Genomic DNA, 26,102 nt, shown 5'->3' on the forward strand with positions numbered 1-26,102 from the left:
TATGTGTGGAGATTTTTATTGATGAGTCACAATTCATCTACACTATTTATAATAATTTGAAAAACATGGAGACTTTTCACTGTAAAAGCACTTCTTATTTTTGCTAAGGCCTTTAACTGGACCATACTTCAGTATGAAATTTGCACCTGTGTGTCCATTGCCTACATCGTTAGTCACATATGAGCAATAAGCTCCTCAGAGGAGTCATGGTTAGAGGAATGAATTAGACCCAAATGTTTTTAATGAATGCCACACTTCGACATGTTGATTATACCAATAATGTACAATTGAAGGAAAGCTAGAAGCTCTGCATATAAATTATGTCTCTTGTGTTAAAGTCATAATAAGCACTGTTACCTTAATGCAAAAATAACTAGATGGTGTGCCTGTGAGACTAAAGGGTGTAAAAATTCCTTCAGACTTGAGATCCTATGACTCCCAATCACATTTTACATTTTCTCTGTACAATGCTTGCAACAGTCACCCATGTAATTTTTGCAATTCCCTCCTTGCAAAAAAGCAGGGGAGGGGGAGGGCAGGGAAGAGAAATCTGAACACATTATGATGTGGATAAGAGACATGGATAGAAAAATAAAGGTCTAATTTGCCCCAAGTTTCCCCCTGCCCAAATGCTTCAGTCTAAGTAGACTAACTCAAACACATAGTATCTAACTATATATATTTTTAAATAAACAAGTAATTGCCAAACACTCTATTGTACCATAAAAGTTATGTAATTCATATGAAAAAAGATTCAAGGTTTGTAACTTGAAGTCTTACAAAATATGTAAAATATCACTGTAGCAGTACTGAAACACCAGTTGGACTAATAAAATTACTATGCTTACACATTTCATTGTATTTACTACTAAATAATAGATGGAACACCTATCTGGGGATGCTCTTATAGCAGTTTCTAAAGGAGAAGAAACTTTTGTCGTAAAGCTGTTTAGTAAAACTTGAAATGTAATTTAATGATCGACTGAAATGGTACACAAATTGCCACAAGTGTTTCACAGCAATAAGTTAAAACGTACTTAAAAAAATATTAGTTGAAATCACACTGAAGTTTCGTATTTTACTGTACTTTTCAGAACTTACAGAAATACCTGATTTTTGATACACCCAATGTCCTTATTTCCTATTTTAAAGTTTGCACAAAGGAGAAGACAAACTTGGAAGGAAACCAGTATAGGGAAACACATGTGAGAGCACATGCTGGGTGAACTTGTACACAGAAAAACGTTGACACAAAGAGAGGTTGGTAAAATTCAAAGTAGAAGTGGCAAATAGCAAAATAGCTCCTCTTTATTGGATGTCTTTTCCACACCACTGGGGAGATAAAAAGAATACAACAAGGTTACAGATAAGAGTGAATTTTACACACTTCCACACACTGTAATTATGGTATTTTGAAAAGTGTGACCTGACTTTACAAGCTGAGTACTGAGCAGTCATCAGCTGTGTAAACACTGGCCTTAACCTTTTGCTTGGACTCCCACAACCGATGTTTCTGGTCTTTTAATTAGTTGATTATTTCTGTCCATTGATTTTCAAAATACAAAGCAGACGTAACATCTAAGCTGCAGGTCCTGTATTAAATAATTAATACTAATATTTTGGTCTTCTGCAAAGCTTCTGCCCATGAATTTATTTTATTTTCCACTATGTTACAGTTAACTCCAAAATTTACCACACAGTAAAAATCTGGAAAATGTAGATGAAAAACAATGAGCGACTTGATGTGTAACAGAGGTAATCACTGTGAATTATCAGAGTTGATAACGCTTCAAAAATCAGTAAGAGAAAAATGTTACTCTTTTTAAGTGTCATATTACAACAATGTTTTGCTGAAAACTGTTGTCTGCATCCAATTTAGGAAGGCATCTGCTCATGTTTGCTTAAAACAAAAGGGTGGTTGACTTAATGAATTATTTACAGGCGTGCAATATGGCAACAGTATCATTATGAACTCTTTTCTAAGATCTCCTCTGGCTACTCCTGGCAGGGTGTCAATTTGCTTGTTTTTATGGTAGGTGCATGAAATTATGGAGCAGTTCTCCGAAATGGGATTCTGCTATTCTACTCGCTAAATGTTAGCAAATTCAATGAACAAACTGCATCATTGCTACATCTCTGTGAAAAGGCTTATTTCTTAATAAGAGAACAGCATTCACACACATAGTTTAAAACCAAAATTCTTGAAGTAGATACGCATAGACTTTCCACAAATAGTTTCCTAAAACTACCAAGTTTTAGAAAGTATTCTCAATAATAACAAGAACTCGTGAGTAGCTTTTAACAGAAATCTTAAGAGCAAGGATATTTTTTCATTAACTTTCTCTGTTCTGCAGCAGCGTATTAAGGGCTGAATGGGCAACCACAACAACAGTACTGAATTACAAAAGCCAGAAGAACTAAACTGTTTGCTAGAAGTACAAGGACGTTTTCTGACCAGCAATGGAAACAGCTTTCAAATTGCTGGGGCTACTGAATCATCAGGACCTTGGGTCTGCAAAGTTTAGAGAGGACACCTGACCACTCCATTCCCACAAATAAGGTAGAGTAAAAAGAGCTTAATGAGAATATCCCACACTTGCATGAACCCACCAAGCAGTTACTAATAGATCACTATAAGAATAGAAAAGAAAAATCAAGTGGGGATTCCCCAAAGCTCTGCTCCCAATCTCATACTATTTCAGTCACTAATGACCTAGATAATGGAGTAGGGCTAATTAGTACATCTGAAGATGACACCAGGCTAAAAGCAGTTGCAAGTGCTGGTGAGCAACTTTAGAATGCAAAATGATTTTGACAAACTGGATAAGTAGCCAGAGGGGCGGGGGTGGGTGTGTGTGTGAGAAAAAAGAGAAGGATTACAGAACATTATTCTTGTCCTTTGGTAGGAGCAATCAGTCACTCAAATGCGGAACAGGGAACAACTGCTCAGTGGCAGTACCGCACGAAAGGATCTCTGGGTTATGCTTAATCATAAGTAGAACATAAATCCACAGTGTTCTGTCACTGCAAGGGAGACACTTAAATTATCAGTATGCCTGACCTATAGCATGACTATAGGCAAAGGAAGTAACATCTCTCTGCTCAGGGCTCTGTCCTAGCTCTGTTTACCTCACTCCCAGAGAGGTCAACTGGTTTGTAAAAGAAGCCTAAAAAACATGGCTCACAAAGACTGAATTAACTGTACTACTTTATCCTGAGGAACAGAAAATTAAGGAGAGCCCAAACTTTCAAACCTTTGTGTACTGGAGTAGTTTCCATACACATGAATAGCCTAGTTTAAAATCAATATTCCACCTAGTCAGTTATTTTCAACAATTTCTGTGGTAATTCTTGGCTTATTAGTTACCAGATAAGAAATAAGTGTGCATTATAAAAAAAGCATAATTGAGCTGCTTAGGCACTCATCTGAGGAGACAACAGGCTAGAGACTGCCAAACCCCAGTGTTTACATTGTACTTAGTACACCACACATAGAAATTAAACACTATCAAAAAGTTACTTTGCTCCTTTGACGGCAAAGCTGTTTGCTGAGAACTTCTAATACAATGATTTGACCCAGGAGACACTGCACCATCTCTCCTTAACAGCTGCTTTGCAGCAAAGCACCTCTGAGGGGAAGCAAGGGGGAAAAAAAATAAAAATAGGGAGGAGGGGGGAAACAAAAGGTGAAAAATACATGAAGAAACCTCATCTCTTTTGTAAGACTAGAGAACATGGAAGCCATATTGTTTTCAAGAGCACCTGTTTGTACCTGGTTTAATAAACACTATGGTTTTACAAATTACCTTTGTGTTTTCAGCTGGGGTGATAAATTGATGCTCCATATTAACACAGACCTCATTCATCTCATTTGTGCTCAATGTCACTTGTTTTCTGACCCAAGCAGTATGCTTGTTTCTCTTTAGTTTAAGTCTTCTGGGAACTATAGTATTTCCAAAACAGGTCTAAAGTCACATGGAAAAGATTTCAGGGATGCTATCAACTCATTGTATAATTAGTTAATCTGAGCAGGTTCTGGGTGACATTGTGTTCTCTGTGCTGAGGTCTTTTGTCTGCAGGGAGACAAGGACAGGAAAGCTAGTACTTGTGTGTGTCTGGCATCCAGAATGAACCACTTTATCTGCATTTATTACACCCTACTTATGTACTGTGAGAGAAGCTGCAACTGCGCTTTTCCTTTGGGGGACAAAACCCTGTCAACTTGACAAGTCTATGGTCAGTTTGCATAACATATCAGTTAATGGGTATTTTTCACAGCTATGAGAGGGCTTTAACTCTTTTAAGGCAGCCAGAGCAGAGAAACTGTGGTGGAATATCCCAAAACACAGGAAGAGGTACCTGGTTAGTTCTTACTATACAGTCCAAGGAATAAGCTTTAATGTTTATGTATAATGGTAATGCTAGGAAGCTCCTTATTCTGTTATTTTGAAAAGATAATTTCCTCTGAAATCCTCTTACAGAAATCTTCCCATATCTGATTGAAAAGGGAGATATTCCATGCCTAATATTTGCAACTTAAAAATTAATCAAATACAGGTTTTAACTGTGCTATATGGTATGATTTACCACTAAAGTATTTTCATTATGTTCAAAAAACTTTTTTTTTTTGGGGGGGGGGGGAAAAAAGCCAGAGGCTTTTTAGCTTCACAGTAGGAACGGGGCCAACGCTGTTTAGGTGTATTTCAGCACAAATGAGGAAGGAGTTCAGAACACTTACAAACATAACGTATAATTTTAGTTAATTTCCCTGGCTCATAAAGATGTGTTTCCATTTAGCATGGCTGATAGTGTCAGTTTGTGACAAGTGTAGGTAGACTGTAGGCTGGACTCAATTTATTAAGAGGGAGTCTAGCTCATGCAGCCTTCAGCAGTTGCAGACTTTCTGCTTAGGTATAGACGCTGTAATCAGTCTTCTGCTTACAACAGCACTAAAATCGGTGTCTGAAAAATACATTGTGTTTATGAAGAGAGAGGAAGAAGGAACTGTTCAAGAATAACATATTATATTATCTTTATAGTAAGAGTACAGCCCTGTGTTTCCTATGTTGTAGTCTTAAAGACATTCCCTGATTTGTCTTCAGCAAGGAATTGTACTTTTCTAGCAGTGTGATGGTTTACACCACTAGGGTCCCAGGATGATCTGGGCAATATGAACATCAGGGGGTATCAGATAGGGGTAAGCACAGAGGTATGTGACAGGACATTAACTACTTAGCACATTGATATCATTGCCTTCTCAGGCTTCATCAGGGCTTTGCAGTCCCCAATACTGCTGCCTGCCTATAGCAACTGCTGCGCTCCCTTTGCACTCTTGGCAGCTGTACTTCAGCGATGTTTCTAGCCAATGATTCCACTGCTGTTGTTTACCTGCTCACATACATGGCAGTACACCAGAGAACAAATCTTGAACTCTTTCAGACTGGTCAATGTTTTGCTGTTTGTCAATGAATATGCTTTCATAACTTTGTCTTTTTAAACAGGCAAGATGAATACATCCAACCTTTACATAGGCTATAGAGGCTAGACATAATGCATCCCGTGTCTCTGAACCATGTCCTGTATGTTTTCACTTTATAGCACAACGTCTGTCTTTAAGCTGGTTTCCCGTACCCCCACCCACCCCTGTTTTGAAATTTCCACTGGAAAAAAAGACATTTGATGTTTTGAAGAAGCCGAATGGCCTAAAGGTTACAGCAGAAAAAAAATCATTAAGATATTAAATCCAGTGTTTGTTTAAGAAAACTTACATCTTGCATGCTGCTGTCTCAGACAATTATTCCTGTGATGTGTGAGCTGTGGCACAGGAGCAGGAGCAGTGGCTCCAGAGGGCATGGGAGTTCTGGGAGATGAGGTGGAGGTAGTACCTCTGTGTGAGCCTGGCTCAGCAAGCCCAGTGCATGCTGCTGCCTCGTTGCTGGCGGGACCTGCCTGCACCTTGTAGACCCTTCTGTCGCTACTGCCACTGCACTCAGCCCTGGTGCAAACAGCCGCCTTTTGAGTCAGGGAATTTCACTTATCTACTCTCAAGCAAACTTCTGGCCACCAATTCAGGTGTTGAGGGAAAACAGATGTGAGCATTTACACACACACAAATACACACACTGAGGTGAACACCTGTCCTCCCCTACTCCCACTCTCAGGTCCCCTTGTTTTCACACGTTGCAGGGTCCTCCAGGGCCATAGTCCCTCAGGGGTGTCCCTGTCCCAGTACAGGTTCCCTGTGGCTGCAGTCCTGGAGGTGTCCAGGTCCTGGTATGTGTGTCCCATGACTGCAATCCCTCAGGGGCACCCATACCCCTTTTGGCACATTATGCCCTCCCTAGAGAGTGTCTTCAGCCCCAGCAGCTGGGGCCTTTCTTGAACACATCGGGGTCTGCTTGTTCTTCTCCCGCTGACACTGTCATGGCTCAGGATGGATTTTCTTTCCAGTGCTGTTTTCATCAGTGTCAGTGGTGGCTGCAGCCAGCACATGAGTCCATGGCCTCCTCCTGCACCATGCACTGTTGCAGCCCCCACCTCTTAAACCTTGTCACTCCTACCGGTAGAAGCCTTGAGAGACCCTGTCCTGCCTCGTACCAAGAAAAATAAAGAAAAAATGTGGCTGATTTAATCCCTCAGCAGCCTTGGTCTCTCTTTTCCAAGTGCCTATTTTTTCCTGGGTGGTCTTGTAATGGCATCAGAGAGTCTCCCTGGCCAAGGTCCCTGCATGCAATACAACTTCCCAGGTAAATAAATAAATAAAATTGTGCTTCCTTATCTCACACAGGTGTTTTGAAGGTGAGTATACCCGTGGAGATTTCTGACAGAAGCACAGGTCAGTACAGGGAGGATGGCTGAGCACTGCTGCCCATCCCCATGGAAGGATGCAGAGATCCCTCACATGACAGTCCATCCCCATCCAGGGGGAGTCTCATTTGCAAACTGAAACCACTAACAAATGCTGTCAAATTTCCATGTGCCATTAATTGTGCTATTAACTCCTCAGAAGTCTTCAGGAAAGTGCACTGGAGAGGCTGCCATAGCCCTGAGAAGTCTTTTGTTAGAGTATCTGTCTTTACAACTTTATTTTGACATGACAGGGATAAAATTGCTAACAGCAGCTAATGGTTTGACTATTGTTTTTATATTTATCAAGTTTGTAAGCTCAGAAGCTGTAGATACAACCAGGTCCCAAAGATGTAGGAAGAAATGAGGACACATTATCACCTACAAAAAAATGCGAAGGAAAATAACTATATCATGGATGTGAAGAAAGCAAGTTACTAAATAAAGCACAAAAAATTTGCAACGTTTTGTATGCTTTACATATACTTCTGTACATAACTACATGAAAAATTAAAAAACAGATAAGTTTTGCACTTCTAGATGCTAATGTCCCTCAGTTGACCTGATGATTGCTTATAGATGTCATTTAAGGAGTAGGTGTTGTGAAGTCAGTTAAAAAGGAAGAGAAGTTCAGAGCATTTGTGTGCCAGAGGTGAAGCTAGTTGTGGTGCGTGACTGAGAATGAAGGATTGTAATGGAAGAGTGGAATAAAAGAGAGGTGGTGGGAAATAAGGGAGAATAAGTATCAGAGAGGAAACTGTAGAAATTAACGAGTGCACGTAAAAGAAGTTGTAACAATTAGGGTGGAAGAACATCTGGCACCACTTAGGAAAATTCTGTGAAGAAAGGGTTACATACTAAATATATTGTCGGCTAAATGTCACAAAAATTTTAAGAAGTCATCTACCTTCCTGAATTAATCACAAATCACTTATTATGAGTGTTAGATCTCAGTTTCTAAATATGTGAGATTGATTTCATTAAGACTGATCTCAGAAATAATATAACATTTCTATTCTTTGGTTGGGTATTTCTGACAAAATACCTTCTGAAATACATGCAAAAAAGAAATCATTTTCACAAAGATTTTCAGATTGAATAAGCTTTCTACAAATATTTTACCAGAAATGTCTACTACACAAGTATATGCACAGTGTGCTTGCAAAGGAGGTCAGGACTGTGGCATGCCTTTTTGAAATGCAGATGCAAGAATACTCAAATAATAGATCAGTTCTTGTAATTTTAAAAATCTGAAATAGTCACATAAATAATAAATCATTTCAGTATAAAAGGTCCACAGATATTACCAGGATGCCTTCTCTGCCTTTGTTTTAATTTGGACTATTATTTCCTATATTTTCTATGAATCCAGACCATGATAAAACCAAAAAGGAAATGAAAGATGAGGCTGATAGATGAGGACATAGATCCTCAAAGGTTGTTTTTTAAGAAAGAGGGAAGCTCAATTTATGAACAAAATTGTATGATGCCAGAAATGTTTCAGCACCATAATTATTTTATAATCACTACTGTTTTTTTTAAATTTCATGTAATCCTTTTTGTTATCTTAGGTCATTATATGATATAATGTATAATCTAGGAAATAAACTGTGAAATAAATGTGAATTAAATACAAATTGTCCTATTTTGATGTTTGAAGAGAAATAAAATAAAGTGAGAAAGGGCTAAAGAAAGGAATTGCTGGTAAAGACAAAATCTTCCATATTATTCCCAGTGATCACAGAATGTAAATACATCTGCAACTTAAAAAGCAGTGCAGGAGATTTTAAATAATAGCTGACTGGACATCAGTGCAGTAGATATTGTATAGGTTGTTATGATTTACTGTTTTCACAATTAACATTATAGCAATAACAATTTTGCCAGATTGTAAGATCTTGCTTCACATATTTATTTTCCAAACATGCCTTTTAATAATGCTATTCACAGAATCATAGTATTCACATAGTACATCAGATTCAGCTTCCTGTGTTAAAGTAAATATGCCAAACCATTAGCACACAGCAATTACAGATGTGTATTGCAGAACAACATACATCACACATTCTGTTCATACCAAGAGGCTATGAAGGTCATACCAAGAGGGAGAAATAACTCTTCAGATATTCTCAGAAGTTTACAAAGTTAAAAAAAAAAATCCTCAAAATTTTTAAATTCAATATAACCTGTGACAATATTCAAACACAGTAGCTTCTGCCACTGAGCAAATACACTGTACATACTAAACAAGTGTTGAGGAATGGAGCTACACTGCCTGGAGTCCTTCTAAGAATGTGTTACATTAATCAGCCCTGTAGCCAAAATACCATGCAGTGCTGTTGCAAGTTAGTCTTGGGATAAATAGAAATGTGGTCTGTGGAAATGGCAATGCTTAAAGAAGTGCTCTTGTCATGTTGAATATATTGCTTTTCAAGGAAACAGAGTGGTCAGATGTGACATCAGGGTTATTAGCCCCTCTCAGGAATAGCTAAGGTAACAGTGAGAAAAATTCTTTGCAATGGTATAGTACAAACATTATTCCCCATAGTTTGCAGCCAGGCTGTTCATGTAAAATATATTTTGAATACAGAAAAGGGTATAAAGCTTCTTCCTAAGAATGCTAAAGTGTTAATATTAATGGAATATTTCATTTAAATGTCAAAAATAATTAATATCATATTGAAATTGTCTATTGAGGTAGAGAAACATGAGTGATAGCAATTGACTTAGATACTTGTTTTCTGTCCTGTTACCAAATGCTGATACTCTCAAAGGAATCATTCTAGCAAATGGTGTAAGAAAAATCAATATGTCCAAATCAGAGTCAACGCTGGTGCCCAGAGACTGATGAAATATCTTTATATCAATAACTTCTCACAATATCTTCCAATAAACACAGGATTATTCTGATGAATTCATCAGGTAATTTCAAGGCTTTATTTAGGCTTCAATGGTCAAGAGCAGGATAGACAACGGTATATCATCATAAAAATTATAATCTGTACTCTGTTCAGGAAAGGTTTGCACCAGCTCACAGGTATTAGTAGAACTAAATAGAAGAGCATAACCTTTAAGCTGGACCTGTGGAGGGAGGGAGAGAGTGATGAAAAGAATGTCTGTCTTACCAGAAAGTAAGAATAAGGTCTTGCCCTCAAGATGTAAAGATATGAATTTTTGACATACTGCTCCATCCTTCTTGATAATATGGAACAGCAAAACACCTTTCCATTTCTTCCAGGAAGAAAAGAGAGTGTTCTTTCTAAATTTCAGCTCAACAGTTCATAAAAATCACAGTGGACCAGACATTGTGACACAGAAACTAGTCATGTCAGTCTTTGGTCAGGTTTCGTTAGAACATGCTCTATTGCACCTCTCCATTTTGGAAGATCAAAAGACAGGAATAGTCAAGTTTTGAGGATTCTGATCAGTGGAAGGATTTCACTGCACTCTATTTTATATGGTCCTGCTCATACAACTTACAGCTGAGGTCAGTTACTTCATTGACAATTTTTTCATGTTTTTAAGATCAGAAAAGTCAATTGAGATAACTCAGTCTGAGTCTGCTAGTAAAAGCTACTAGGAACTTTTTGATTGTTCCACAAGCTGGTAAAGGACTTTTACCCTGAAGTTTTGTGGTGAATTAACAGTACAATATAGATGTAAAAAAATAAAAAATAATAATAAAAAAATCCTTACAAAGGTTTCACTATGCTAGAACTCTCAGATAGCTTTGCTCCTTCAAGATTTCTGGGCCAGTTTTGCAGACTCAAGAGATTTAAATACTTCAAGAAAAATATGTTTACATTTATTTTAACTTCAACCAACCTCACTGCCACCAAGTAAGTTGTGTTTCCATCTCAAAAGAATAAGTACACGTTATCATATTTTCAGTTATTTCCTGAGCTGCAGAACTGTGAATCATCCTTTTAGCAGATCAGTTATGTTTTCATGTTTTCCCAGTATTTCCCACCCTGCCCCCCCAAACCCTCCACAAACTTGCTGTAAGAAGGAAGAGCAAAACAACAGCTTGTTTTGGTGTTTCTCCTTCCTACAACTTATTTGGAGATATTTAAAAGATGTCTGACACGGTCCTCGGCAACTTGCTCTGGCTGACTCTGCTTGAGCAGAAGGGTTCGACCAAATGACCTGGAAAGGTCCCTTCCAACTTCAACTATTGTGTGATTCTGTAACTTTAGAGCATAGGTCACTCGATGGAATACCTATGTGATAAAGGCTGTGCAGCTACTACATACAAAAGAGCCCATGTGGAGAAGACATCAGCAAAATGCTGTCGCGTCCATCTAGATAGGTGGATCAACAAGTTGTGACCAGCTGTGTGATGATACAACAAACCAGCTATGGGTGGAACAAGGTTATTCTAGACAAGTTGTGTAAAGTCTATCAGCCAGAGTTGGGGGTTCTGTCTGTTTTTTTAAAAAGGATGGGTTTTGTGTGTATTTTCTTCCTTCCATTCTGTGCTAGGAAGCCTGCTACATTATTACAAACTGATACTAGAGATGATTGCAGTAATGCACAACCCATAAGAGAGGTCTAGGCGCGATGGCAAGTTCTGTCAGTGATGGTGAGTTCCACAACGTTGCAGCTTTTATTTGCCCTTCTTCAACTTCCTAATTTTCCCCCCCCCAAAGGTAACCTATATTCTATATAAACCTTCTCTTTATGATTTTATTTACTGGTTTCTTTATGGGGAATGTGACAAAGCACTGTGATGCTTTTCACTAATAAATAAATAAATCAATGAAAATTGGCCTCAATAGATCAGTATTTTTTAAAAAAAAGAATTAAGCCCCTTTTCTCATTGCAGTATCATAATGCATATCATACCTTGATTAAACAGTGTGTAATCAAAAATAAATATCTTGGTCATTTTGTATTTCTGATTTTGCTGCAGTTTCTCATGTCATTGGCATGCTCCACTCATGACAGGAATTTGAGATAGAAGATATATGTTTTCCTGTAGCAAGCAAAACTGGCAAGTGTTACAGTATTAATAAATGTATTTGAGCTTCAAATTCTTCATGGAACTGAGAATTCTGAACATCAAAAAAATAATTGCGTTGTTCCCTCAGATTAGGTCTGTGTCTTTGAAATACACTGTCTTAGAATGTTAATTGAGTTTGACATAAGCATGGATATAAAATGCATCATGCCACTCAACTTACCAGCAGTGAAACTGATTACCAATTATAATCATTCTCTGCATGGTGACAGGATACCAAGATGGAGATGTTGAATATTTCAGTTTGCAATATTATCTGGGTTGTTTAAAGTACTGACTACGTGTCCTGAAACCAATAGAGGTAATTGGTATGCATGTAAGAGCTGGCAGGCTGAGCACATCACTTATTTATAGAGTCTTTTGATGTAACTCTGTGGAAAAAAAATGTTAATAAAACATGGTTCAAAGGAAAATTTACACTCACCATTATAATATGACATAAAGTACAAATTATTGTACCTGAATAACTGTTTTCTAGTGTATAGTGTTCCTTTTTCCTTTTATTGAACTAGTCCACTGAAACCTAACAGAAGGGGGAAGGGGAACACAAAGAACAAGAAGGCTATTAAGGCTTTTCATTTTGTGATGCAGCTATCTGGAAATTAAGATACATACACAAGACAGAGAGTGGAAAATCACTGGGTATGTCATTGCTTTCATAACCACCTAATTTGCTCCACAAATTGGTTTATGGTCCTCTTAGGGCATGTTCATCAACAAACTCCATGTCAACAATTGATGGGAAGCTTGAATTGGACCAGAAAACAGGATACAGGAAGTAACACGGTGACCTTAGTTGAAAGGCAGTGAGCCAGCCAAATTAACCTTCACTTAAGTCCTTCTACTGCAAGGACACCAGCAATGCTAATTTCTCTGAAATAGGAAGGCAAACATACAGTCTCAGAGATAATTTTTACAGAATGCTTTGTTTTTGTCAGAACTAGTGGTAAACCTTACAGGATCTATGCAAAATCAAACTTTGTATCACAGGCATGAACAACATAGAGCTTCTGGTCACCGGATAAAAAATGAAAAGAAACACAATATTAGCAAATGCTGTTAAAAAACAAATTCATTAGACTCAGAATTTCTTTTCTATGAAGCAAGGGAAATCTTTAAAACTAGACACAAAGGGGAAAATGGGAGATCAGAGTCCAGGCTATCCCATGGGAGTTAAATATTAGGATATTACATAATATTTAGCAAGAAATCCCATTTAATCTTGTCATTAAAGACTGAATTGTTATGTTCATGCCCAAGCGGCAGCAAATTAAAATTAACCAAGCACTGACTGTTGTCATTTCCATAAAGGTGATCATCTGCATTTCCTGGTGTTAAATGCTTCACTGTGTGTGTATTTTTAAGGAACTGTAGTGTTTCATGTAAGCTCAATAGCAAATTACTAATGCCTTTTGCTCTTGAATTTTTACCCCTTGACGCCTGGCCATCATGGCAATGAAAACTCTATACCAAGTGCAGAGATCAGTCTGTAACGTCTCCCAAAACCCCCTTAGCACCTCACTGATCTTGCCTTACAGAGAGGCAGATGCTAGTAAAAATAATTAAAAGTTAAACAACGAACGAATTCCTAATAGTGAGTTCCACACCCAGGTAGTCTCATTAATGTAATTTAAAACCTTCAGTTTCATGTGACATGGAAGGCTACACCTGTCCATCAAATACACTTGTTGTTCTTGTGGCTTGTCTGCAGTGCTGCAATCATGAAGATCTTTCTGATTCCATTTTGGCTCTGTGGATTACCTATGATCACTCTCAACTCCATTTTAAGAATTAGTGGTTGAAATGAAACGTTTATTTACAAGCACTTCCTTTTGTGATCATAATTTTGCAGAAGCAATATTTAATTACTTATAAAATATTTACATGATTAGAGCATGAAGAGAAATACGGCAGTGAAATGTGGGTAAGGCCAAATTCTCTGCAAGCTGACTGCTATCAAGATTGCAAATCCTGAAGAAAATATCATGTATTTGAGGTGGGGAGGAAAAAAATAAATTCTGCTACACAGTATATGTTGCTGCTGAGCTAACCAAATTCATGTTTTATTTATAAAATGTGCAATATAGTGCTTGAATGTAAAGCATTATTTCCCTGGTGCCAAAGTCCTCGGTAGGTGTCAAGGCATAGAAGGAGGAAAGCACACAGGATTGCACATACACCTTCCCCCCAAAAAGCTTTTTGGAACTGTATTGTGGGATCAAGTGAAGCCCAAGCACACTGCCAATAAAAAAATTCACACAACATGGGGAGTTAGAGCCTCTTCACAGTGTAAGCATATGGTATCCTTTAAAGAAGTAAATAATCAGCCTGTTTGCACCCAAACTACATCTGTATAGCCTGCCTTGGCAGGGAAAGCTCTAGTCAGCTGTCTTACAGGTCAAATTTTTCCAAATGCCCTTGAGAAAGGTGTCTTTGCAGGAGATGGGTGCTAATCAGTCAGCAGGACCTGGATGTGTATATCAGCAGCTGCCGCAGGAGTGAGCTGTGGAGGGGAGACTCGGTCCAGTGGTGGAGCACTGAAGTTAGGCCATTGCTTACTTCTGTGTCTGTAACTGAGGCACTCAAATCACCCAAGTTATACCATTGTGTTTTTAATAACTGAAGAGGCAAAACTCCCCTTGATTTCTATGAGAAGGGAAATCAGATATGCTGTTAGTACCTGAAATGATACTCATTTGTTACAGGTACTGTTACTCATAATTATGCATTAATAACAGGTACAGCTAGTACCTGTAAAAAAAAAAAAAAAAAAAAGTCCACAGAGCTTTAATGTACTGTGATGTAAAAATTAATGTTGCAGTTTAAAGTTGTTTTCTAATACACTTCAATCAAAATGAAGACTTACTTTTCATGGCATAGTGGGGTGAGATCACAGCTCATTTGCTCTCATTGATTTCACTCAGCCAACTTTTTTCCCCCCAGTCTGGCTGTCTGTTTGTCACTGAGACCCTAATTCAAGTCCATTAGAGTGGTTCCACCGCTACCTGCATCTAGCATCAGCAGAGTTTGTTGCCAGCAACCTAGTACTCAAAGCCAGTTAGGGGATGTGAGCTCTGATGCCAAAGCAGAATTGTTTTATGAGAAGGCGTTGGGTTCTCAGCAGCCTGATGTCGGGTCTGGCACAGCACCTGCAGACTTTGTGTGGACTGGAGCTACAGCCTGCCACAGCTGGCTTGGTTGTAGAGGCAGAGCAATTGGCCTCTGGCTGAGATCTAGAACCAGTCAAGCCTGGTGCAGCCTTTTCCTGGGCACCAAGTTTCAAGGCTGGAACTATTCCTTGAGTATCATCAAGGATGCAGCTGTCAGCAGGGGAAAATTAGGCTGATTTACCCTCAGAGAATGCTACACTAATTCAGGAAATGCACACAAAGGACATGAGAAACAAACATCAATTAAAAGAAGAAACATGAAAAATATCATTCAGCATCTGCCCTGCCCTTTATTATTATTCCAAATGCATTCAACCAATCATTCTCTCAGTCTGCTTCATTATTAGCAAATTGTAAAATAAATACTGAGTATTTTTATCTTCCCATTAGCAATAGTGAATCTCATTTCCTTGGCAGGAAGATTTCCATAACTGGCACAAAGGGAAATACCCTACGGTGGTCACCTCACACACAAAAATGTCTTTGAAAGAACGTAAAGCACAATTTGGTCCTTTTTAATTTGTAGAAGGAGAAAGATGTTAATGAAATGACTGCAGCATCTTTATTAGGGTGTCAAGTTTTGAACTGAATATTGAAAAAAACACAACAAACTATTGAGTGAAGAGCCATAGGAGTAAAGAAAATAGGAATACAGGCAGAAAGAGCTTCTTTTGTTTGTGCTTTAAAGTGTGATGTCTACAGTTATTAACATATTAATATTGAATAACATTATGGCTTCAGAGGCTGCATATTATGCGGGAAAGAAACACATTTATTGGTATCTATTTTGCTGCCATTCCTCAGTGACACAGAAATCACATAAGGTATCATGAAATTCGAGATTACGTCTACAAAGCTCCTGAAGAGGTACAGAGCGTGACATGATCTTGATCTTGCTGTGGGCTCTGCACGCAGCTGCTGCACAGTCTGCATGAGGAGGGCCCGTGCCGAAGGGCTGCAGGCAGAACAGCACTTGCAGACTTGCTGCCTGTGTGGGCAGGAAATTTATTTTCTTCCCTTTCACATGATCCTCTAATGCCATGGAAAACACAATGCAGACAAAGTGGGAAAGGTGAAGAAATTTCTCTCTGTATAAATGTATCTAATTAGTGGACACTGGCCACTCTCCACCACATATCCAGCTGGGTCTTTTGTTTACCTCATGTTTTTCCTTTATAGGGGATTGAGAAAGGAGAGTCCGTGTATCAGGAAAAGAGGGAAGCAAACACAAAAGGGAATTAATGCACAATTTTCACCTTTTGAGTGATTATGCTCAGACTAGCAACTAGTTCCTGTTGGATGACAGCTCTCTGTATGGGCTTCTTACCTCTGGTGTCCTAACTGACAAAAAGCTTCATACAAAAAACCCTCTGGTAGCCATCCTCTTCTGACAGATCAGCTCATTTTTTTGTATTGTACTATGGGTTATATTTACCTTCAGAACCAGTGCAACTAGATTTCTGCGTATGCTTTTAGTTTAGGTGTTGCTGTTGTAGTGTCTTTGCTGGCTCTACAGATCTGTGTATACTTGCACAAGGGTTGTTTTGCCATTGAGACATAACAAAACAGGCAAAACAAAACAGGCAATTTGTACCCCTAAGTAAGAAATTTAACACAGGTAAGAAAATGACTGATACTCATCTACCTCATTCCATAAACTGAAAATAAAAATAATAATGACGTAGTCTGTAATAATAAAGAAACAAATTACAAATATTACACTATTGATTTTGAAGGACTGTAATTTCAGACAGGTGCTTTCTATTCTGTCAGCGTTATAGATCCTGAAAATGAATGGATTCTGTTTCAGGAACACTGCCTTCCAAAAACCCACTTCCCATTATTTGCAATATTTTGAATAAAAACTGAGGTAGCACAAATGTTTAAACAGATGGCTCAATGACATGCCTTTTTTCTTTACTAATCATAGTTATTAAAGCAACCACTTTATTTTTTATTGTGTTTTAAATGGGCATAGAAAATTTGCATCTGATAATGACCTTTGTACGTCATGCTGCAAATTGATTTTGATGACCTTTCACTCTCAGATAATTAGGCTTCATGCACATTCATCTTGTTCTCACTGCACTGAGACTGCTGACTGCACTGGGCCCTGCAAATTTCCCCTTTTCCAGCATGTTGTCTCTTACTATCCAATCCTGATCTATTGCTGTTGGAGAATGTAGTGGGTGTTATGTAAAAATTGCAATTGTAATTTGGCTTCCCATTAAATGTTAACACTTGTGCCATGCCAGATTTGGGGTGAAAATTGTTGACAATAGCTTGTTCTCTTTCAAAATGGGAGCTTCAAAAAAATCAGTTGTCAGTGTTCAACGCATTGCTGTGCCTACCTCAGATTTATTTTCCTCTTAAAACTAAATCTAATTTGAATGGCTCGGTGATTCAGCTTAAATTCTCATTCAGTCCTCTACAAACTCCATGTACACAACATCAAAATTACTGTAGGAAATACTGTGATATCCTAGGCGAGGTTGATTTCCAGCGGGGAAAAAGCCACAAATGTAATGGCTGCAGGACAAAAATGCAGCATGCGGACAGAGCACATGAGCGTAGTTGTCTCTAATGGAATGTTTTTCCTTAGGCATCAGCTGCTCTAAATGTAAATGTCTTATAGGGATGTGCAAGTGTTACACCAAGACATACACTATGAGTAAATCTTCAATATATTCTGTGAGTGATCAGAAACTTTCTGAATGTGAACTGATAAAAATCACATACTTAAAAAGCAGACATCATGAAAGGCAAAATGTATTAAGTTTTTCAGTAGAAAATGATAAAGGAATTAAAAGCCTCTTGTCAGCCTGTAGCAATTACTTAATCCTAAACACATTATTCTAAACAGGATTCTTTCCATATTTTGGCAACAAAAGTTGGTCCTGTGTTTCATGTCCAGCAAGCTAATACAGGTAATAGATGTAATAGGATAAGAGTTGTTTCTAGATTAATAAAAATCAGCAAGTCAACCCTGCATCAGTAAGGGACTGTATGAACAAACCACCCAAAGAATCTATATTGCTTCTTTGTACATTTGTGTTACAGACCTGCATAGAGGACAAGGGTCTGCGGTGACAGAGTTCTCCAAAGATAAAGGTAAAGCCCTCTAATCCAACCTGTTGTAAGCAATTTGATATACATGTACAAATGAATGGAAATTAAAAAAAAAGAGAGAGAGAGAGAAAAGTAAGCAAATAATTAAGGAATACTGTTGTTTCGTGAAAGGGTAGCAAGTTTCTGCTCCCTGTAAAGATGGAAGTCTTTCTGTTGATATGCTCTGATGTCAACCCCAGCAAGTTCTGTTAAATTCAGTTCAACAAGAGAAGAAAGTCTGTGTATTTCTGTGAGGAAAAGGAAACTAGAACAGGACATGAAGGTCTCAGAGGGTAAGAAGCGCCTTAAAAACAGCCGAGCTTAACAGAACATTCATGCTGAGATATGTTTATTATTAATGTTATTGTTATATTTGTCAGCAAAGGCAAACTCCAAGAGAGGAAAAAGTCTGGAACATAGCCAGAATGTGTTTACTATCTTATGAGCAGGATGGAAAAGAGCTTTCTGTGTTTCTTGCTGTGTAAGATCCACAAGGGCAAGGACTTTGTGTTCTCCTTTATTCTGTACAGCTCTCAGCACAATGTCAGTTCTTAATAAATAATAAATAAAATAATGACTTGGAGAACATATAAAAAGATGAGTGGGGAGGACATACTAAATTATTCATAAATGTTCCCAACAATGTCACTTTCCAATTAAAGTGTCATCCTATCGTCTGTGTGGGTGAGACAACAACCTTCATCTCACACAAATGTGACAGCACTAAGAGCAAAAGGATTTTGTCATATATTAGTAACTAGGATGTGATAAAGCATTTAGAACAAGTTTTCAGGAGTGCAGTTTTTCTATAATTGTCTTGCCTATATCACTAAAATTCCAGTCATTTTTTGAATATAAAACATATGTACTAGAATTTGACAAAAAATGTATTTAATGGTTTGCATAAAAGCTCATAAACTGCTTAATAGTTGTCTTTTTGAGCAAGTCATGAAAATTGGAAATAATGTCAAAATTAGTATTAGCTACCTCCTAAGCAGTTCCTCTCTACGGCAAATCTACCGACCTAGGTTTTAAGACACTGCTTCTGCCCTGCCTTGGCCAAGCAGGAGCAGTGCAGATCCTCATGCCAAGTTGTGCAGTCTAGTTTATGTCAACACTGTTCAAAGCTAGCTATACTCATGCTGTATATTAGATAAAGTAAAGCATCGGTTATCTCACCAACCTTTGTATGATACAGTGGAGTCCTCCCTAAAGCCACTGTCATGACTCTCCTGCATCAAACACTACCATTAATGTCAGCATAACCTACACACCAAGGGCCTGTGCTCTGCGTCTCTCCCTCTCCCTCAGTGCTTCCTTGGTTCACAGAATCACAGAATGGTCAGGGTTGGAAGGGACCTCTGGAGATCACCTAGTCCAATCCCTGCTAAGGCAGGTTGCACAGAATTGCGTCCAGACATTTTGAATGTCTCCAGAGGAGACTCTTCCAGTGGTCTGTCACTCTCCAGGTAGTCTTTCCTCACAGTCAGAAGGAACATCTTGTATTTCAGTTTGTGCCCACTGCCCCTTGTCCTGTCACTGGACACTACTCAAAAGAGCCTGGCCCCATCCCCTTGACACTCAAGCTTAAGGTATTTGTAGGTATTGATAAGGTCCCCTCTTGGTCTTCTCTCTCCAGGATTAACAAGCCCAGTTCTCTTAACTTCCCTGTCTCTCTCGAACTGGGGAGCCCAGAACTGGACACAACACTTCAGATGCAGCCTCACCAGGGCAGAGTAGAAGGGGAGGATCACCTCCCTCGACCAGCTGGCCATGGTCCTCCTAATGCCCTCCAGGATCCCATTGGCCTTCCTGGCCACCAGGGCACACTGCTGGCCCATGGGCACCTTGCTGCCCACCAGCACTCCCAGGTCCTTCTCCACAGAGCTGCCTTCCAGCAGGTCACCCCAGCCTGTGCTGGTGCCTGGGGCTGTCCCTCCCCAGGGGCAGGACCCTGCACTTGCCTATGCTGAACTCCATGAGGTCCCTCTGCCCCAGCTCTCCTGTCCAGGTCTCATGGAATAGAAGTGCAACCTGCTGGTGTATCAGCCGCTCCTCCTGGTTTTGTATCATCCTTCAAAACACAACGATCAATAGGGTGAGAAGGCAGGAAAAGGAGGTAGAAGAGTAAATGCTTTTCCCACCCTGAGGAAATTGTTCGGAGATGTATGTTATTGCTCTTCTCCAGTGGTTCTATTCTGAGTCATGCAGCATTTAGTGTGGTTCTCATAATTACAGGGTTGGGAGCTGTGAAGCAGTATTACAATAAACAGCAAGATTGATTGCAATAAATAGTAAGTTTCTAGCTATCATAGCCACAAAATTTGAAACCCTGAACTTTGGAAGACTTAAATACAGAAAACAAAACAGAGCAACTGTAAATGCATATTGTTAACTCTCATGATTCCTAAACATATTTTACCTGCATAAAGACAACATATAGCTTGGGCTGCCAGTATTCAGAGATTTACAAGGCTGGATCAGTATAAGCAAAACTATCTTTCCGGTTTTTTTCCTCCTTGGTTCAGAGATTTGGACTGTGGTATAAATCTCCTAACAGTAATGCTGTGTTTATTTAAATGCACTCCTCCACATTACAAAGATACCTTGTGCGTATATAATTGACTTGTTCATTATATAGACAAGTAAATATAGGCCTACACAGTCAGGCAAGGAAATATCACTAATATCAGTTTAAATGAATTGATAATAGGCGTAAAAAAACCTGTTGGTAAATTTCAAGGACCTTATTTTTTATTTATTTTACAGCTGAAACTAATGACAGGATATGAGCATGTGGCAGATGAATATAAAATGTTATAGAGATCACCAGTATGCAGAGTATTTCCCGGATCCTCTGTTTTATTTACAGCTGAGCTGATGCACAAAGCCTTTGAACCAGCTTCTTAGAGCATACTGCACAGTCGTTTCATTCACTTTCATGTCAACAAGATTTGGCTTGATGAATTAAAACAGAAAAATGCTGGGTAAAACACTGCAGACCTGCATGATTCATTTTGCAGCAATTTTCTCAAGGCTGCCTCAAGAATGACCTGCTATCTTCTTCACCTTCTTATCATTTTCCCATCTGGAAAAGTCTGAGCCATGTGGTGCACTGGGGAGTAAGTAGTCTGAGACTGCTGCATTCAAAGGCCATTAACAATCATAACTTAAAATCACCACCCTCCTGCAGACAAGGTTAATAGTAGTCTATATAATAGGTAGGTAGGGAGGTCAATAGTTAACTTTTACTAGAATAAATACCAAGCGAATTATTTGGTTTTCTTTGTTACCTCAGATATAAACCAATAACTGCTACTGAAGATTACTATTGACAACATGGAACTTTAAACCTGTTAGACCTTAATGGCCAGTGAAAGACATCCTTTGTGTATATATCTTTTGGATTGCTGTATTAATTTTCTTCCCCTAAAACTGAAATACAGCTGTATATTCACAGAGCCCGGCAAGTTTGATTAGTTTAGCAATTATCTTGGTAGTCTAGTCCAAGGTTTTGAAATCCCAAAATTTGGAGTATTAATTTTCAATACAGAGGGACAAATCAGAGAAAGACACTAACTGTCAATAGCGTCAACCCTACGTTGATCAGTGCAGTGCCATAAATGAAAAATAAATAAATAAAAAAAACCCCACAAACCAAACAAACAACAAACCAGGAATTAAAAATAATATCAAATTTCAAAGTCTAAGTTTTCTAACCGGTGTTTGCTCCCTAAATGAAATTCTGAAAAGTTCTGTTAAAAGAATACAAAATGCTCTGGTAGGGTAAAGTGGGATAAAAAGCAAAACAGTGCTGTCACTATAGACAAACACCTGAAATGGCAGATAATGTAGAAAACCAAGAAACAAACAAAAGAATTAACCTCTATAAAAGAAGGACATTAATCAGGACCTAAGAGGGGATTGATAATAATTATAGTGAATCAACAAAAGAAGGAAAAAGGTAGTTCCTTTAATGGCAAAACCAGTAGATAGTAATGAGTGATAATAAAGGTTATTATTTGCAAGGTCAGTAAAGCCACTGATTATATTTCCAGTGGTAGAGTAGGTACATTTATATGTGGGCATGTGCGTGCATGCACACACACGCAGACACAGAGGTGCACACACATACACAGACACAGACACATTCTGCTTCAGGTGAATGGCAAACGTCAGTGCTAAAATGAGAAAGTCCATCTGGCAGCCCACACATTATGGTGAATTAAATATAAAGGTATGTTTGAAAAGTTTGTTTCCGTTCACATGAAATGTTTAGGATTTCAGTCTTTCAAATCCTTCAAATGGGTGACACTGCTTCAAAAATTCTTTGCCTCATGAAATGAAGAAGAATTTTTAAAAATATATTTTGGTTCTATCCATATCTATTTGTAAAGTTCATATTTATCATTGCATTCTACACTTCTGTACCTATAGATCTTGATTGTGGAATCTGGAGCAGTGAATTCTGCCAGTGTATGAGAGGATAAAGCTTAGTATACTCCTGGTAAATCCTTTGTAAATTTTAGGCCCCTTTTTGAGACTCCTTTTCCCTTCCCCTTCTCCCTGAAGCCCTGAATGGCTCAGTGAATTGCTAAGGGTTTATGGAGCCTTTCACTCTGGGTCACTGGTTTGATTCAAGTCTAAGTCAGCAGTGAACCAAGAGTCATTACCATCTGAGGATGGGTTTGTGCTCCTTTAAAATGAGCTGGCGGCTTGAGCCAGTTCCCTTTGAGTAAAGTGGTAAAGCACCTTCACAACTGACAATCTTCTGGTGCATGCTTAGCTGAAAAGACGGACTTTCAGACCCATGGACCAGTCACTACAAGTCAGAGAGAAGGGATGCTCAAGCTCCATTGTAAATGTCCACTAATTACTTTTCTTGTATAGAAGAAGTGAGGAAGTTTTTTTTCCAGAGCTACTAACCTCTGCTGTATTTATAAAGAGCATGCATAAAAAAAAAGAATAAAGAATTTATGTCACTGTATAGTCAAGCTGTCATTAAAGAAACTTTTTGAGAAAGGAAGAATGTTATCTTGCCTTCTTGCTCTGATTGTCCTCTAGGAATGACTACATCCTGATTAGTAAAGAAACAAAAAAATATTAAATCACAAGAAAATTATAACTGTGAAGAAAACTTTGGCTTTGCCACTGCTGGTAGGGCTGACACTCCTTTGATGAGGTAATCTTTACTTTTTAATGGAATGATCCTTTCCAATAGTCTTACTCACCTACAAGTGTAGTTTTCTACTTCCTACATTCTTTACAAGCAGCTTTAATAAGTCAGTGCTCATGTTGACAATGTCCTCTGTGAAACGATGGACAATTTCTAGTTTATTTATACTTTTTTCAGCTGATAATGGAACACTACCTGTAAACAAAAAGTTTAAGTGGTGGAGTTGCCTTTCCACTGGCAGTCCTTAACTGAGGTTTTTCTCTATATCGTCTGCATCTACATGGTGTCAGAAGGTCTGGCTGATTTCTAGTCCCGATCCCCCTTTCTCCTATTGACAGTTTGCCTTTCACTCATAATCACAATACATCTGAAAATGCTGTCTACTTCAGTCTAATCCCATTTCAGCAGGCTTTGTCTGGCAAAGCCCTCTAACTTACAAACCAAGAAAATCTCAGATTTACCAAATAAGAAAGCCAGATTCTTATGAATTAGTATGCTTCCCCTGACCTTGGTGGAACTTGTTTATATGATCTCCCTATCCATGCATGCAAAAGACATACTTTTTTACATATAAGATTCTGTATATTGCAAAATAAGCTTCTGCTGTTCATCAATTGCTGGTCTTGCCTGACTCACTGTACCTATAGCTTAAGCTGGCTGAGTAGTGCTCCAGTGCTCCAGCTCATTGTCTGAAATTGCAAAATCACTGACTGCTGTAGTTCACAATCAATCTGAAGCCTCTTATTCTGCAAAAGATCTATACACATAAGTAGTTTTACACATGTGAGTAATTCTATTGTGTTCAGAATAACCTCCCATCACCAAGTCTGAGTTTGATATTTAAATTATTGTTTAACTCTGAATTTTTTAGCTTTGGTCACTTAACTGTGAATTTGAATAACTCATGGGATATGATGGGAAAAGCATGTGGTCCATACTACTGTTGATATTTGCATACAAATATCTGCTTCTAAAACTGGAGCCTACAAAGAACAGCCCATTTAAAATACCTATATTTCATGCTAAAGTCTGTTTTTACTTAAAAAGAGTTAATTCTTTATGTTATAAGATTTACTTATGGTATTCTCTAATTTGATGACTGATAGGAGATGCTTCAATAATATATAATTTTATCAAGTGTATTTTTAAATTATTCTTCCGGTGAATCAATCTGAGAATGCATCTAACAGGCAGGGGGAATGGGGGGGAGAGAGAGGGGCTCATGTGTAGAATTAATTTTGCCCTCTGGAGAAATCCCCATGACTGCACACAGTTCAAAACCCATTATGGCTGTTTCACAACCAAACATTTGATGCACTGATCAGTGTCAAGAGTGGCAGTAAGGAAGAGTCACAAAATGAGACTGAAAAGCCTTGATAGTGCCAGCTGTTCTCTAACCTTGACTCAGTGGTGTGAGTATTAAAAAAAAAAAAAAAGAAAATAGAGAAAGCAAAAGAAAAGCAGGCAAGTAAGCAAGCAAAAATGATAGTAAGAAAACAAGACAGACCTGAAAATATTGCTCCCTCCAGATAACAGCTTTCTTCTTTCAGCTGCTGAAGTCTTAATTATTCTCTATTAATAAATCAAAATATCAGAGTAGTCTTGTAGACACCAGCTATGGGCTCCCCAAGGGAAAGTTAAAATCTTTTTAACTCCTTGAAGCAATAAAAATACTGCCTTCTAATTATTGAAAGGTTTATTATTATTATTATTTGTGGTTTTGTAAAAAAAAAAACACACCAAAAGACACAGCAACATCTGTCTCTTCCTACAAGTTTTTTTGAGTGGTGGAGTTATTTATTCATAGGAGACTTCACAGAAAGACAGAGAATAATAAATTGAAGACTTTCTATAAAAGAAAAGTATCAGAATATCTTGCTCATGAATCAGAGAGATTTATTGTTCTTAACACAAACATTTGGGAAGCAGACACAGAAGCCTGGAAAATACTGTGCAATGACTAATATTAACATAAAAAAGAAATTTCCCACTGAAACGTGCTGTGGCTAATGATTTAAAATACTACTTACTGTTTAAGTGCTGCTGTCCCTTGAATCCATATATTTTAAAACCAGACATTTACTGGTGGATAGTTCTTTTGGAAGGCGAATACTTCATGTTAAACACTGGTGTCAAAGGTTAAGAAAACACCCCATGAACTGAGTAAACTATGTATTCAAGTAGTCCTCTTTAATTATTAATTTATGTTCATGTTGATAATAGCTAGATCTTTCTAGACCTTTGATTCACACTTTGCAAAAATACTATAGAGTAACAAAGTCAGGCAGAGTTAAACAAAATTTAATAGAAACTAAAAATTTTGAATACCTGTAAAATAAGGGTGGCAAAAAATAAAAGTATTATTAGATTAAAAAGTCAAAGCAACCTCCCAGCTGCATCTCAACAACCTAAGATATACAATTTCACAATTTATTTTCACTTGTTTTTTGTATAGTGTAGTGTTTGTATCCTACAAATTCAGAGAAAAGGCATACAATTATGCATTCATTGGGACTGGGAAAAAAGATGTGGTATAAAATGTGTAAGTAGAATCTTTGTTGAAGTATAGAAGTGAACTAAAGTGCAATATTTCTGTATTGCTTGCATTAGTTAAATTAACTTTCTAATTTGCTTCATATTTCTTTGCCTCTGCATAGTGAGATTCGGTTGGAATGGAAGTACCAAGGAACTGAGCTGTTCTCGTGTTTTTTCAGTGTGACCCTTTTGCCATGGAAATTTAAGTAAGCTTTAAAGTTTTTGAAAATTTAGAGGCTGATTTCAA

The 26,102-nt window shown here is 38.1% G+C and overlaps 1 long non-coding RNA gene across 6 annotated transcripts; it reads right to left on the reverse strand.

The window, feature by feature from the left end:
* On the reverse strand, positions 1–25,439 carry LOC130142905 (uncharacterized). Of its 6 annotated transcripts, none has more exons than XR_008819566.1 (4): positions 25,351–25,439; positions 18,099–20,218; positions 11,692–11,836; positions 1–1,332 (listed from the first exon to the last, which is right to left on the reverse strand). It is a non-coding gene; the product is annotated as an uncharacterized LOC130142905 (long non-coding RNA). The 6 variants fall into 6 exon arrangements; XR_008819564.1 differs by lacking the exon at positions 1–1,332 and adding an exon at positions 7,069–7,227; XR_008819565.1 differs by lacking the exon at positions 1–1,332 and adding an exon at positions 8,757–9,927.
* Positions 25,440–26,102: the final 663 nt, after the last annotated feature.

The sequence above is a fragment of the Falco biarmicus genome, chromosome Z (genome assembly GCF_023638135.1).
Source record: "Falco biarmicus isolate bFalBia1 chromosome Z, bFalBia1.pri, whole genome shotgun sequence".
Lineage (NCBI taxonomy): Eukaryota > Metazoa > Chordata > Aves > Falconiformes > Falconidae > Falco > Falco biarmicus.